The 16,009-nt window shown below is 32.7% G+C and overlaps 1 protein-coding gene across 2 annotated transcripts in view; it reads left to right on the forward strand.

Annotated features, from left to right (window-relative positions):
- The window catches only part of Pbp95 (proximal sequence element A Pbp95), a 207,234-nt gene that overhangs the window by 175,739 nt on the left and 15,486 nt on the right, over window positions 1-16,009 (forward strand). Inside the window, exon 6 of one of the 2 annotated variants that reach the window (XR_010953847.1) lies at window positions 2,494-7,578. The exons of the other annotated variant lie outside the window; for it this stretch is intronic. The gene's annotated coding sequence lies outside the window, so the exon portion shown is untranslated. The remainder of the gene's footprint in view (window positions 1-2,493; window positions 7,579-16,009) is intronic. 2 annotated transcript variants of the gene reach the window in all.

The raw sequence follows: 16,009 nt of genomic DNA on the forward strand, positions 1-16,009 counted from the left end.
AATTGCATTGGTGGTTTTATGGTAGTAGAATTTTACAATTTTGTTTACAAGAAACTACAATACACTTACAAATATTCAGTATCGCAAACGAGTCTTTATTTACACTACTTTTGTAGTAGTACTTATGTTTATAAAATAATGAATTTCAATTGCTAATACTAAACTTTTTATTTTAATATTCTTTTCTGGAGGCCCTGCGCGCAACTTACAGAATTACCTTTTTGTGAGGTACTCCGATTTATGTGCTTCAGTACAGTAATAAAAGTTTTCATACCAGATTTGCTATATTTAGCAAATATTACACATGTTTTCCACTTTATCTAATTGTTAGTCCTATAAATACCTTAAATAAATAAGTGCTTTATTTATTTCAATAAATGCTTCTGTTGTTGTAGCTGTCGATGCTGCTGGCTATATGAGTCATTAATTGTCAGTCGCACTTGCCAGCTTATAATCTGTTTGTCCAATTCCAATTTCACAACGGCCCATCATTGAAATGCATTGGCCTTGGAATTATGATATTCCATTGCAGCTGAATAAGTAAATTAAAATGTTTGCTATTCTTAGACTGTAGCTTAAACTTGCAGTATGAAGTAAAAAATTCATTTCAGCTTTGCGACTTGATGGGATCGAAATTGTTTACTTTGCCAAAATGCAATAGAGAATTAGATTTCCTTCGTCATTCTCAACCATCCAAGGTGTTATTTACCCAAGAATATTTCGTTGACAATATCTTAGGATAACTTATACATATGTATGGTAGTAGTACTTATATATAATAGTAGTACTATTATAAGGCTCATTACTCAAACAAAATCAGGCTTACATAAGGCCTTATAATAAGATACCTTTTTCTGTATTATCTCTTAGTGGTGGTTGTTCTAACATCGGTGATTGTAGCAACAGCGGCAAAATTGATAATATTGGCAGCGGTGGTGGTTGTAACGACAGAGGCAGAATTGGTAGTGGCAGCGGTATGAACAGAAGTGGCATCGGTGGCGGCTGAAGTACTGGGTGCACCAGGAACACTGTAAACGGAGGCAGCAGTTACATTTTTCACATCTGCAGGTTTTTAGCCAGCTTTATTGCTTTGAATAGCACTACCGCTGACTGCTGCTTTCATCTTGGAACGTGAATTATGCATTTCTTTCATAGGTTAATTTTTTTTTTATTTCTTCCAAAATCTTCAAGTGGCGAAATATTAATGTGTGAGCAGTAGGAAAACACCCCAAACCTGAGGCTGAAATCTTGTCTTTTAAAATAATACGATTGATAATTTATTTTAAGATTTTATTGTCGCTGTCGATTATTTTTCGACTTTGCTCTTTGATGTTCACCGGAAAAAGAAGGAACCAGAGCAAAAGCGAAGTTGGCTGCATTTCCGCCAGCAAGTGACATTTACCATCTGTCAGAAATGCATGTTATAATAAAAAGGGTGAAATGACAGAATAAATATAAGGACATTACAACTTATAGGACGATTGAAATCAGCCTTACATAAAAAATTATAATAAGATGATATATTGGGAATAATACACCAATGGACCACATATTTAGGGTCAGGAATGATATTTCATATTTTGTCCTTATTATAAGCCTTATCGTTTTCAGAAAATCAGGTTACATAAGGTCTTATAATGGAACGCCATATGCTATTGTGTCGATAAAGAAAGTCCTGAAGGTTTTGGGAAGTGTTATCGATGTTGATGGTTCATTGCCGGATGTAGATCCGGTATGTTCCGGTAACAAGGAAGCAGGATTCGCCACGGGTAGGTGAGGTTGACAATTGGGTTGGAGAAGCTATAAATTACGCTGGCAACCCCATGAATCATTTCGGTATTTTAGTCGCCTCATACGACAGGCATACCAACCGCAGGTATATATAAGACGATTAAAATCACTCTTACATGATGTATTACATAAAGATAATACATAGAGAATAATAACCTGATTATAAGGCTAATGGACCACATAGAATCAGGAATATTATTCCATATTTTAACCTTATTCTAAGGCCTATCGGACTAATAAAATAAGGTTTTTCTATTCTCATTTTGTATCTTAAAACTGTTCACTGGATTAAAAAACTCGATTGCCACAAGAAAAAATTGCATTGCATGTTTTACAAGAAACTACAGTACACTTCACACTAATATTGAATAATGGAAAAGATTCTTTATTTACACCACTTTGGTAGTAGTACTTGTATATTATAGTAGTAATATACGGCTGATAGCTCAAACAAAATAAGGCTTACATACGGCCTTATAATAAGATACCATTTGTTTTATTATGACTTTAATGTAAGGCTTATAAGATGATTGAAATCAGCCTTGCATAAGGAATTTAATAAGATGATAAACAAAAAAAAAAAAACGAATAATACCCTAATTATAAGGCTAATGGACCACATAGAATCAGGAATCTTGTTCCATATTTCAACCTTATTATAAGGCTTATCGTACTAATAAAATCACGTTTGTCTATCCTCAGTATGTTTCTTAAAAATGATCACTGGATTAAAAAACTCGATTGCCACAAGAAAAAATTGCATTGCATGTTTTACAAGAAACTACAGTACACTTCACACTAATATTGAATAATGGAAAAGATTCTTTATTTACACTACTTTGGTAGTAGTACTTGTATATTATAGTAGTAATATACGGCTCATAGCTCAAACAAAAGAAGGCTTACATACGGACTTATAATAAGACACCATTTGTTTTATTATGACTTTAATGTAAGGCGTATAAGATGATTGAAATCAGCCTTGTATAAGGAATTATAATAAGATGATAAACAAAAAAAAAGAAAATAAATTATAAGGCTAGTGGACCATTTAGAATCAGGAATCTTGTTCCATATTTCAACCTTATTATAAGGCTTATCGTACTAATAAAATCACGTTTGTCTATCCTCATTTTGTTTCATAAAAATGATCACTGGATTAAAAAACTGTTTTGCAGGAAACTACAATACACTTACAAATATTTAGTCTTGCAAAAGATTCTTTATTTACACTACTTTGGTAGTAGTACTTATATACTTATACTAGCAAGTACCCGGCTTACTTCGTTTCGCCGCAAAAAGTAAATCTATTGAGTTTTTGCTATTTGGGTATAGTTTAAAAGAAGAGATACACATACATATATATATCTTGTATTTTTTCTACTACGAAGGTAATAGTGTACTACCCTCTGTTGTGGAATATTACCTCTGCGAATTGTAACTTTTGCGGCGGTGGTGTTAGCTTTGCGGGGTGTCCAAGTGGCTAGAAATTCCTTTGCTATAAAAATGCGGTGTTTTCGATTAAATGAATACTCGGTAGAATACTTTTATTCTTAATAATAAAACAACTTTATTATTCTCAATAATACCGAAAAGCTACTTGAATTAGTTATTTAATAGCGAGAGATATAACAAAATGGACTGTAGCAATGTATATGAAAAGAATTGTAATTTCAAAATGAATAGTGATAATACAAATGTCAGAACATACAAGCTTGACATGATTGTGCATTAAACCTAGTAATACTAGATTTCACAATGTGTTTTGTGTGTGCAAATTCGAACTCAACACTCTCTGTTGTATGAAATACAAAACCTTTTATCAAAAAACGATTTATCAATGAACAACTTTGAAAGAAAACAAAACATAAAAATATAACAATTCAAATAACATTAGGTACTTAAGTAAATCGACCCACATATGTGCCTTCTTAGTAGTTCCCGAAATGGTTGTTTTACGGTTTTTAAGCTTATTGTACCGAATTAAAGAAAATTAAAAACTTTACTTTTACTTTTAATTACTAAATACAATTTTTTTATTTAAACGAAGGTTGAAAAGGGTGTCCAAGCTTGTCGCTGCCAACATTTTAATAATGGTAGCTCTTTTTTTTCGAACCGACCTCTCCGTTTCCAAATTGTTTCAACATCTGTTGTCCATTTACAACAGACAACAGTGTTGCACCAATTTGGAAACAGGGTGTGACTTTTATTCGTTTATAAGACTGCTGTTACACCATCCCCCTTTGCGAAAAAAAGGTTGAAGTCGTCGTTTACTACATGTAAGCTATGTTCGACTGGATTATTAGAAAAATGTAGTTCTATGTTTATTTTACCCAAAGTAGGAACTGAGTTTGATGTTACACCAGTGATATTAACTATATCGTCAGAGTTAATGGGAATTTGCTTATTGAAGCTTGAAATTTTAATCAAAGAAATATCAGCCTGTGTATCTAGTAAAAATGTGCATAGTTTGTTAGATCCGGTTAAATAAATTTCGACAAAATCCGAGTAATTTAAATTCAGACAAAAAACATTCTTCGTGTTTGTTCGCTTATCTCCTCGTCCCTCCGTGTTCGCTGCTGCGGGGCGTCCAAGTTTAAAGAGCGAACGTTTGCATTATTTCGGGTATTTGAACTTCCGCTGTTAGTATTGGTCCTGTCACGGTCGCTATGTGAACTCCTGGAAGTTACCTCAATGTCGGGAGGTTGACGGTAGCCAGATGAGGTGGAGGGCGCCGCTTCCATATATGTGCCTTCTTAGTAGTTCCCGAAATGGTTGTTTTGCGGTTTTTAACCTTTTTGTACCGAATTAAAGAAAATTAAAAACTTTACTTTTAATTACTAAATACAATTTTTATTTAAACGAAGGTTGAAAAGGGTGACCAAGCTTGTCGCTGCCAAAATTTTAATAATGGCCGCTCTTTTTTTTTTCGAGCCGACCTCTCCGTTTCCAAATTGTTTCAACACCTGTTGTCCATTCACAATAGACAACAGTGTTGCACCAATTTGGACACAGGGTGAGACTTTTATTCGTTTATAAGGCTGCTGTTACAGTATTGGTTAAAGAGATATCCATATCTATGAAGCGCATCAAAGCTATTTTCTCTAATCGTAATTTTATATGCATAAAATTGCATACATGAAACTGCTTTTCGTGGGTTAGGTGCCCCACTGCTTGGAGAAGTTTGCGGTATATTTATGCTGTAACCGTCCTCACCATTTAAAAATTTGATATGGTATTGCAAGGGGTCATATGAACGATGAATTTTTGACACACGATGGATGGTGTTATCGCGGGACTGTAGGACAATATCACGGGACCAGCAATTTCGTCAACTATCAATAATGCGACCTCGCCTGTAGTCGATTGTTCATTAGCAGTACGCTTGTCGGCATGGATTACAACCCTATAGTTATTCGAATTAGATGGCATACGCTCCATAGAAGTCATAAAACTTCGAACATACACATTATTTTCAAGCAGAATTTCTTGAATTAATTTCAAAGTGTCTCTTTGAAGGGTTGGTGCAGCATTTTGGCGCAACAAAACTGTTCCTCTTAGGAAGAAAAATATATTTGTAAAAATTTTGGAACCATGTTCGGTGGTGGTAATAAACTTCCAATAATATGGTACGCTTGTCCATGTATTTTGAAAGTTTGCATAAAATTTCCTTCTCTAATTTCATTACCGCCAAACGAAGTCGTAGCGAAACAACCATTTTGTTATATTTTGTTTAAAATGACTGGACGTTGTATACTCTCCTGCGCACGCGCTTTGATTGCTGGCGGAGGCTCACCGATATCATTTAATTTGACATGACCCCCACTTCCTAGCCTTACAAAAAACCCCAAATTTCACTCATACGGCCAACGAAAAGTTGAGAATTTTCCATATACATAATTCAGATGTGGTCTGTAGTTAAATGCTGACTTCAGACCAATCGCCCCCTGCCTGTTGTTCTTTGCTCACAACCTTTCATTTTCAGCACTCCTTGCACGCTCATCGGCTGTTTCATTTCTGCGAAACCTAATTTTCCGCCTATTTACAGAGGAAATTTTTAGCTGGGATTTTGCTTTTGGCATGTCTAAACGATTATTTTACAAAATGATAAAAGTGAAAACAAAAACTTATAAGGGCAAGTTAAATAAAACTGTTTAAAAACTAAAACCATTTGATTACATTTTAACTTCTGTAATACTTTAAGCATCTAAGCTGCTATTTTTATTTTTTTTTGTATGTTGTGGGCTTTTTAAGTCTTCCTTTAGCATGTTGGAAAAAGGTGATTGTTGTGCGTGAGAACTCTTCATCAGATGAACCTAAGTATAAAAAAAGTTAATTAATTTGCATAAACATTTCAAACTTGTCGTAAATACTTTTTAAAGCAGCCGTAACGCTTAAAGCTCTTGCAGCTATTTTGGTATTTGTACCTTTCCAGCATAAATTCTGAGCTGCAACATCGGTTAGAATTTTGCGCCAAGCAGTTTTAATAAATTTTTCTGCGGTTGCACTATTTATGTTTGATATGTTTTCGATCTAAATATATAGTTTCAAATTTATTTAATTTTTTTTAATTCTATCGTGGTTAAAAATGTAAGTTCATAATTACCAAATCTTCGTATTTCGAGGAATCATCTTGAATTTCTTTTTCAAATGCTTGAAAATCTTCAACACTCTCGAATGGTTTTAAGAACTTCATTACGTTAGCTTTTGTGCCCGCTTTTTTGTATAAATATACATTTTTCATATAAAGGCCCTCTATCCCAGAAATGAATGCAAGTGGGACTATATCTCTCATTTACTTCAATATTGTTATAACTCAAAAAACAAAAATTTTCAGGAGAGACATTTTAAGATTTCAGCTGCTAAGTATAAATGGGGCATATAAAGGTCACTTCTCATTTCTAAATGATATTTCATATTTTATCCTTATTATAAGCCTTATCGTTTTCAGAAAATCAGGTTACATAAGGTCTTATAATGGAACGCCATATGCTATTGTGTCGATAAAGAAAGTCCTGAAGGTTTTGGGAAGTGTTATCGATGTTGATGGTTCATTGTCGGATGTAGATCCGGTATGTTCCGGTAACAAGGAAGCAGGATTCGCCACGGGTAGGTGAGGTTGACAATTGGGTTGGAGAAGCTATAAATTACGCTGGCAACCCCTTGAATCATTTCGGTATTTTAGTCGCCTCATACGACAGGCATACCAACCGCAGGTATATATAAGACGACTAAAATCAGTCTTACATGATGTATTACATAAAGATAATACATAGAGAATAATAACCTGATTATAAGGCTAATGGACCACATAGAATCAGGAATATTATTCCATATTTTAACCTTATTATAAGGCTTATCGCACTAATAAAATCAGGTTTTTCTATTCTCATTTTGTATCTTAAAACTGTTCACTGGATTAAAAAACTCGATTGCCACAAGAAAAAATTGCATTGCATGTTTTACAAGAAACTACAGTAGACTTCACACTAATATTGAATAATGGAAAAGATTCTTTATTTACACTACTTTGGTAGTAGTACTTGTATATTATAGTAGTAATATACGGCTCATAGCTCAAACAAAATAAGGCTTACATACGGCCTTATAATAAGATACCATTTGTTTTATTATCGTCTTTAATGTAAGGCTTATAAGATGATTGAAATCAGCCTTGTATAAGGAATTTAATAAGATGATAAAAAAAAAAGAATAATACCCTAATTATAAGGCTAATGGACCACATAGAATCATGAATCTTGTTCCATATTTCAACCTTATTATAAGGTGTGGCGTTCCTTATGGAACTCCTTCAGAAAAATTGTTTTTGTGCGCACGCTAATGCACGCACACTCCACTCAAACACCAAGAAAACAATCAAACACGAATTTTATGTTTAGTTCTAGTTTGGTTTAATTAGGTTTAGATATAGTTTTGTTTACTGTAGAATAAGAGTATTTTTAATATTTAGTAGTAGCACTTAGTTAATTTAATGTAGAATTAGATTTAGTTTTCTTTTTGTAAATTTGTCGTACACGCCAAGTCTCTGCCAAATTAATAATAATGCCCGCCTTTTCATTACGAGCCGACCTCCCCGTTTTCAACTTGTTTCAACACCTGTTGTCCATTCACAATAGACAACAGGGTTGCACCAAGTGGGAAACAGGGTAAGATCATAAGGCTGCTGTTACACCATCCCCCTTTTCGAAAAAAGTTTGAAGTCGACAAGTTGATCAGGTTTGTCGGCTTCAACCTTTTTGGGTGGTTATTATTCATCCCGATTGGGAAAAAAATTAGGATAATTTTGAGCTTTGCGGCAGATCTACCTAGGCTAACTTGGCTAGTTTAACTAATTACATTTATATATATTTTAAGCCTACATATTTACATATATGAATATTAATAGTTTATTTATTATTCTCTTTTTTTCTGTAAGTAGCTTATTTTATTTAATTAATTACATTTATCTGTGCTTTAAGCATACATATTTACATATATGAATATTAATAGTTTATTTATTATTCTCTTTTTTCCTGTAAGTAGCTTATTTTATTTAATTAATTACATTTATCTGTGCTTTAAGCCTACATATTTACATATATGAATATTAATAACTTGTAAAAAAATTGTTTGTAATTCAAATTCATTTAATAGGTTTTGTGTATTAACTTATATGTACATTCTCTATTTGTTTATTTTACTTACAATACGTATTGTTTCCTATCGTTTGACATATTTTTATTTAAATGTGCTTTTACTTAAATTAAGTATGGTTTTAGAATATTAGAAATTTTGATTTAAATTTGCTTTATTAGCGAAGTGAAAAATAAAAAAATCTTTTTTTTTGACTATCTCAAAATGAAATTGGGTACATCCGATTGTATTTATCTAGGTACTCCTCTTATGCGGTTTTTATGTACCGTTTTGTATTTTTTATTTTCATTATCAAAAATGGTTACGTTTACACCGTCTATACTTGTTACTAGGTATGGGCCCTGATATATGTTTTTATGTTTTTCCCGTGGTTCTTTTTGAACTAAAACCATATCGTTTATGTTTACTACCATTGGTTGTGCATTTTTGTCATATGCATCTTTATTCCTTATTTTGTGTTTTTCTACTAACTCTTTAGCCAAGGCGTGGTATTTTTGCATTCGGTATTTTACTTCTTTTGAATAATTTTCGATATTATAAATTGGTTCAATTCTTTCGTTCTTCAGTTCAGATGGCACAATGGCCTTTTTACCAAAAATTAATTCAAAGGGAGTAAGTTTATTATCGAATACCGTATTTGGCGTTGTGTTATGCCAAAACGTAAAATATCTCAAATATGTATCCCAATCATCAAAGGAATCATTTAAGTACGCACGTAGGTACTCGTTGAAAACTCTATGGTTTCTTTCGACAGTTCCTACGGTTTCGTGGTGATATGGTGTAGAAAAGTTGTGATCAATATTTAATAAACTGGTTAAATTTGCAAAAATTTCATTTTTGAATTCAGTACCTAAATCTGATTTAATGGATTTCATAACACCGTATATTAAAATGAAGCCTTCGCTGACGCGATGGTTTTTGCACTTTTATCAGGTATTGATATTGTAACTAAGTATTTTGTCAGATCGCAGATTATGGTAAGCGCGAACTTATTACCATATCTCGATTCTGGTAATGGGCCTATGGTATCAATTACGACAATGTCAAAAGGTTTATTAGGAGTAGGAGTTAGAACGAGTTCTTCTTTATTTCCTATTTTCACTTTATTCAGAAGACATTTTTCGCATTTCCTAACATAACTAGCTATGTCTTTTGTCATGTTTTTCCAGTAAAATTTGTTTCGTAATTTGGCGTATAATTTTTTCGTTCCACAGTGACCTCCAGTGATGGGATCATTGTGATAAATTGCTAATAATTTTGATTTTTGTTCCTGATCAGTGATTGTTTCAATTGGATGCATTAAAATAATTTTTAAAAATTGTAAAAGCCTATTTCCTCTTTCTTTAAAATTTGTAATTGTAATATATTTGAAAATTAAATCGTTTTTTGGCCATTCTATTTCCTTAATATTGCGTTTTCCGGCTTCTTTTTCTAGCCTCGAAAGTAAATTATCGAAATTCTTTATTTCGTTAGAAAATTCAAAATCAAGTAAAATTGTTCTTTTATGCTTTATTGCGCGCATATTCTTAAAAATTGTTTATTGTTTTTATCATGAAATATTTCTGATCTAATACGAGGAATTTTTTTTGAAAAGTTATGAGTGAATTTATCAAACACGTTTAATGTTTGTATGTTTTCACATAAGTCTATATTTCCGGTAGAACTACATTTATCCTTTTTCTTACTCATAGCCCTAGTCTGAACTGCAAATATATTTTTGGTTGATTCTTTTATTTCGCCAATGGTTATGCGAGAAAGTGCATCTGCTCCTACATTTGATTTTCCCTTTATGTACTCTATTGTGAAATTGTATTCTGCCAACTCAAGTCTAATTCTAGAAAGTTTTGAAGATGGGTCTTTCATAGTGATTAAATAGACTAAAGGCCTATGATCTGATTTTACAATAAAGTGATTTCCATAAACGTATGGTCTGAATTGTTTAATGGCAAAATAAATGGCTAATAGTTCTAACTCAATGATGGCTTTCTTTTGTTCTGCCTCATTAAAAGATTTTGACGCATAACATATGGGTAAATCGCTGCCTTGATGTTCTTGGCTGAGTATCGCTCCACATCCCGTCTTAGAAGCGTCTACTGTAATGGTGAACTCTTTAGAAAAATCTGGGTATTGTAATATCTTTGGTGACATTAGGGATGCTCTTAGTGCATCAAAGGCTTTATCGCATGATTCGTCCCAGTTAAATTCTACTCTTTTCCTATTCAGTCTGTTCAGAGGTGCTGCCAGAGTTGCAAAGTTGGGAATAAAGCGTCTGTAGTAGTTGGCAAAAGCTACAAACCTTCTTACAGCGTCGCTTGTCTGTTGGCTTAGTATAGTTACGAATTGCGTCTATTTTAGATTCGTCTGGTGACAGACCTTCAGCTGAGCATTTGTGTCCTAGGAATGTTACTTCTGGTCTTAGAAAATTGCATTTACTTGGATTGAGTTTAAGGTTGAATGATCTACAAGTATTGAATACTTTAGACAAATTTTTAATGTGATGGGATTCGCTACAGCCAATGACTATAATGTCATCTACATAAAGAAAAGCTACATTAGGGGGTATTTCTGAAAATGCGATGGTCATCATCCTAGAAAACGAATTTGGTGCAATGTTCAGACCAAATGGCAATACCTTCCATCGATACGCTCCGCGATCAGTAGAAAATGAGGTTATATCGCGTGAATCTACGTGTAATGGTATTTGGTGAAATCCAGAAAAAAGGTCTAAGGTTGAGAAAAATTTGGCTCTGCCAAGATTGTCTAAAATATCATCGATTCGTGCTAATGGAAATTTGTCTGCTATTAGCTTCTTGTTAACTGCGCGAAAGTCAACACACATTCGGTATGCTTTTTTGCCATTTATTTTCTTTTTAGGAACTAAGATAAGAGGACTGTTGTAGTTAGAATAGCTTTCTTCTATTAAATCATTTTCTAATAATTTTGTAACCTGTCTGTTAATTTCTTCCCGCTGCGAATAGGGTAGACGATAGTTCTTTATATACACTGGTTCGTTGTCGGTTAACCGCAATTTCTGCTCATAAAAATTATTTAACGTCATTTTATCGTTGTCAAGCGCGAATATGTCAGCATATTGTATGCATAGATCTAAAAGTTCAGATGGTGCATCTTTTGGAATTTGATCTTTTAAAATCGAAGTTATTTCGTTAATTCGCTTCTCATCTGACTTAGTTTTGTCGATTACATAGACGTGATAATTAGATAAGTTTTCCGTTTTAATAGAGTTTTTGTTTACGAATTGTACATCACTTGTGGTATTGATTAATTTTATGACTGGGTTATTGGAGTTTGTAATGCATCTTGCGGTAAATACGCCTTTTTGTATTTCTTGAGATTCAACGAAAAGTGGAGTTGTTGAGTGACCTAAGTCGAAAATTCGAAAAACTTCGCATCTTGGTGGTATGACACACATATCTCTTTCTGTTCCGTGTAGGATTGGCATAATGACTTTTTCTTTATTTGCCCAGAATGAGATGCTACTATTTGAATAATTTATTACACATTTATTATAATGAAGAAAATCTTTACCCAGTATACCGTCTGATGGGATATTGAAGTCATCTTTTACCACATGTAAGCTGTGTTCGACTAGATTATTCGAAAAATTTAGGTTTATGTTTATTTTACCCAAAGTAGCAACAGAATCTGATGTAACGCCAGTGATATTCACTATTTCGTCATAGTTAATGGGAATGCGCTTATTTAAGCTAGAAATTTTAATTAGCGAAATATCAGCTTGTGTATCTAGTAAAAATGTACATAATTTGTTAGATCCGGTTATATGAGTTTCGATAAAATCTGAGTAGTTTAGGTTTAGACAAAAAATATTTTTAATATTTATTCGTTTATCTCCTCGTCCCTCAGTGTTCGCTGCTGAGGGGCGTCCAAGTTTAAAGAGCGAACGTTTGCATTATTTCGCGTATTTGAACTTCCGGCGTTAGTATTGGTTCTGTTTTCTAGCCTATTTTGACTGTTGCTAGTATTACGCGAGTTACTATTGTTTCGATTGTCGTTGTTTTGCCTATAGTTGTTGTTTTGCCTATTTTGATTGTTATTATTGTATCTAGCGTTATTATTGTTGTTGTACCTATTGAAATTATTATTGTTTTTGAACCTGTTGAAATTGCTATTGTTGTTGTATCTATTATTGTTATTGTAGTAGTTATTGCCTCTATTGTTATTGCGAAAGTTGGGTTGATTGTTAAACCTTGATCGAAAAGCTAATACCTGCCTTTCTGTAGCCTGATTGTTTTGTTCGACTATCATTTTTGCTACGACGTCTTTTGCGTCACTAAAGGAGGTTGATGCGAGAATTGATTTGACTAAGTCTGAGCGCGTATTTAGCCTACAGACGTTTACTGACTGTTCGACTGCCATCTCGTGCGCTTTGTCTTTTGATATTCCCTCGATAATTAGAGACCTCTCTAAAGCATCAGATAATTCCTCTACTCGTTTAGCAAACTCGGTTAAATTATTGTTCGTAACTTTTAGTGAAGCTATTTTCCCTGCAACGACTTTTGAATTGTCTGGCTTTATTCGACTTTTAAGAGCATCTTTAATTTCTTGGATAGATGTTATATTTGTCGGAATTGCTTCTCTTGCTTTCCCTTCGAGCTTCGATTTAACCAATAAAATGAAAGTTGGCACAAGATCTGGATCTATACATCCTTCTACTAGTTCAATTTTATCTATGAAGGAGTCTAGCGCTAAGGGGTCACCGTTATAGTTTTCCCTAAATAAAGGCGCCCACGACCCAATAAACTGTCTCTTTTGCTCTGGTGTAGCCATTATTGTTGGTTCTAGAAAACTAGTACGAGATTGGTTGGAATTTGAGAAAGTTGTTAAAAGCCCTAAAGAGTTGTTTGATGTAACGACTGGGTTATCGAAACTACAGAAGTTTTCTTGTAATGAAATATTTTCGGTATGAGGTAAAAAACAACTTTGTTCACCGATACGAGTGTCGAGTGTTTCCGGCTTTGATGAGTCAGAGAATTCCTCTTCTTCCTCAAATTCGATTTTGTATGCGTCGAAGGATTCTTTTTCTTCCCGATCCGTATCTGATATAAAAGTGTTATCTTGGACTAAGTCGATGTAGTTGGTTGGTACTTTAATTGTGCAGTTGAGTTTTGTAAAACATTTAATTAATTCTTCCCTACAACGTGATAAACTTTTATTCACAGCAATTGGCCTAGGTCGGTTTTCAAAATGCCCGTTTGCCTCTATTAAAATGTTATTATATGCCTCAATTAAAGAATTTTTATATTCATCCAACTTCTCTTGCCTTGTCGGTAAAGAACGACCTGTATGTAAAACGTTTTCTAATTTTAAAGAAATTTTCTCTCAATTCTTTGAATTTTGTTTCGAAATTTGACATTAGCAAAAGGAAGGCTCTTACACTTGCAGCTTTGTATGCTATCCAAGCATTAAGAAATTTTAATGAAAAGAAGGTTGAAATGATTTTATAATCTAATTCGAGTTGTGAAAAAGTTGCAAGTTTGAGGTATGAATATGAACGAATTTGAATGAAAAAGAAATTTGGAATGGTTTTAGAATTTTAAATTGTTTGAGTTCTGAATAAGGACAAATTTGAATTGAGAAGATATTTGAAATGGTTTTGTAACCTGTATTGTATTAATATAAATTGAATTGTTGCTGCGGATTGAGACATGAATGTGAACAAATTTGAATTGAAAGTGAATATGGAATGGTTTTATCACCTAAGTTGAATTAATAAAAGTGGCAAGTTTGTGTTATGAATGTCAATTTTAATTGAAAAGAAATTTAGAATGATTTTATAATCTAATTTGAATTTTGTATTGAATGTTGAAGTAGAATTAGTGAATTGAATAAATTTGACATTATTTGAAGTTGGAGTCACTTGAGAGACAGCTGGGTTGTATTCCATGTGAACAATGAATAAAAAAAAAATTGTTTATACCGGGTGTGCTACCCTATACGGTATATAAGAGAGAATCCTGATCTATTTTTCCAATTTTCCAAGACAGTATTAATTTTAGACGTGATATGTTTATTGCAATTTAGTATTTATTACAATATTGTTTAACGTGACGGCCGCACCGTTGCACAAAAAGTATTAAATTTTAATATTTAACGTGTCGGCCGCACCGCTACACAGCAAAATGTGGAGTATGAATTGTAAAAATTTATTAAATTTTCATCATTATTTTACGTGTCGGCCGCACCGTTTCACCAAAATGTTTTGTTTGTTTTTTTTTTTTTTTTTGTATTGTGAGTTAATAAAGTTTTCGATGTATTAAATTTTTACGGTTTGTTAAAGTATTTCAAAGTATTTGATATGTTCAAAATTACTTAAATCTTCGCACAATGTACTATGTATATGCATATGTCTTTCCTTTTTTTTTCTTAAATGCCTCGCTCTTAGACACAATTTATGTAATATATGCATGTACATACTCACCCTATAAAAATTTATTAAAAGTATATATGTGTAAGGCCGATTTCGTTTTTTCGATTTGTGTCAAAAAAAAATTTTTGAAAGTCGTAGATACTTTAAAGTGATGCAAAAAAAATTCAAAATATATGTGTATCAATTTTGTTTCGAATTATATCTATTACATATATGGGATTATCGGAAACTACTTTAATTGACTAATAAATTTGAGAATATCCATTTCACTTTAATTTTGAACGATGTTAAAAGTATGTATTTTTATTGTATGTATTCACGTTTGATTTAGACTGATTATATTTCAAGCTATACACATTATTGTTGCAAATCTAAATTGCTTTACTTATGAAAATTTAGAGTTATTATGTATGAAAATATTATAAAAATTGGCAAAGTTGAAGAAACAACCGATATTGCGGTTAGGTTTTAAGAATTTATCCGGAAAATATAGATTTGAGGTTGATCGAATTTGAAAGAAATTTTAAGTATTTTTGCGAAAAATATTGATTTGAAATTGACCGAATTTAAAGGTATTTTAAGTATTTTTGCGAAAAATATTGGTTTGAGATTGACCGAATTTAAAGGAATTTTAAAAATTATATCGAAAGATATTTATACGAAAAATTATGTATACATATGTATTTCAAAAGCAACTACATATTACATCTCAAACATACATTCATACGCAAGCTACGCCTCACCATACGCTTTCACCGCTGCTGCTGTTCTGCTGCTGCCGTCATCACTTCGCTGCTTACAATTTTTTCGTTCAGCTTCCTTGTACAGCTGCTATTTTGATGTGCCGTTATTTATAGTGGCTTCGCTTGTTTCGGGGTGCCGTACCTTGCCTTATCCCGTTTTGTTAAGTACAGCTTCCCTTCAATTTGTATGCCGAAACCTCCGTTGTGTTGAGAAATTTTCTTTGTAGATTTTTATGTGTTATATTTTTTGTAGGTTTTTGTATTTTTTTTGTAAAGATTTTTGTATTTTAAATTTTTTATTGTAGGTTTTTGTATTTTATATTTTTTTTGTAGATTTTTGTATTTTATATTTTTTTGTAGATTTTTACATTTTATGTTTTATATATTTTCACCAATTACGCTGCCTTACGAAGGT

The sequence above is a fragment of the Eurosta solidaginis genome, chromosome 1, assembly GCF_040869045.1.
Source record: "Eurosta solidaginis isolate ZX-2024a chromosome 1, ASM4086904v1, whole genome shotgun sequence".
In the NCBI taxonomy this organism is placed as follows: domain Eukaryota; kingdom Metazoa; phylum Arthropoda; class Insecta; order Diptera; family Tephritidae; genus Eurosta; species Eurosta solidaginis.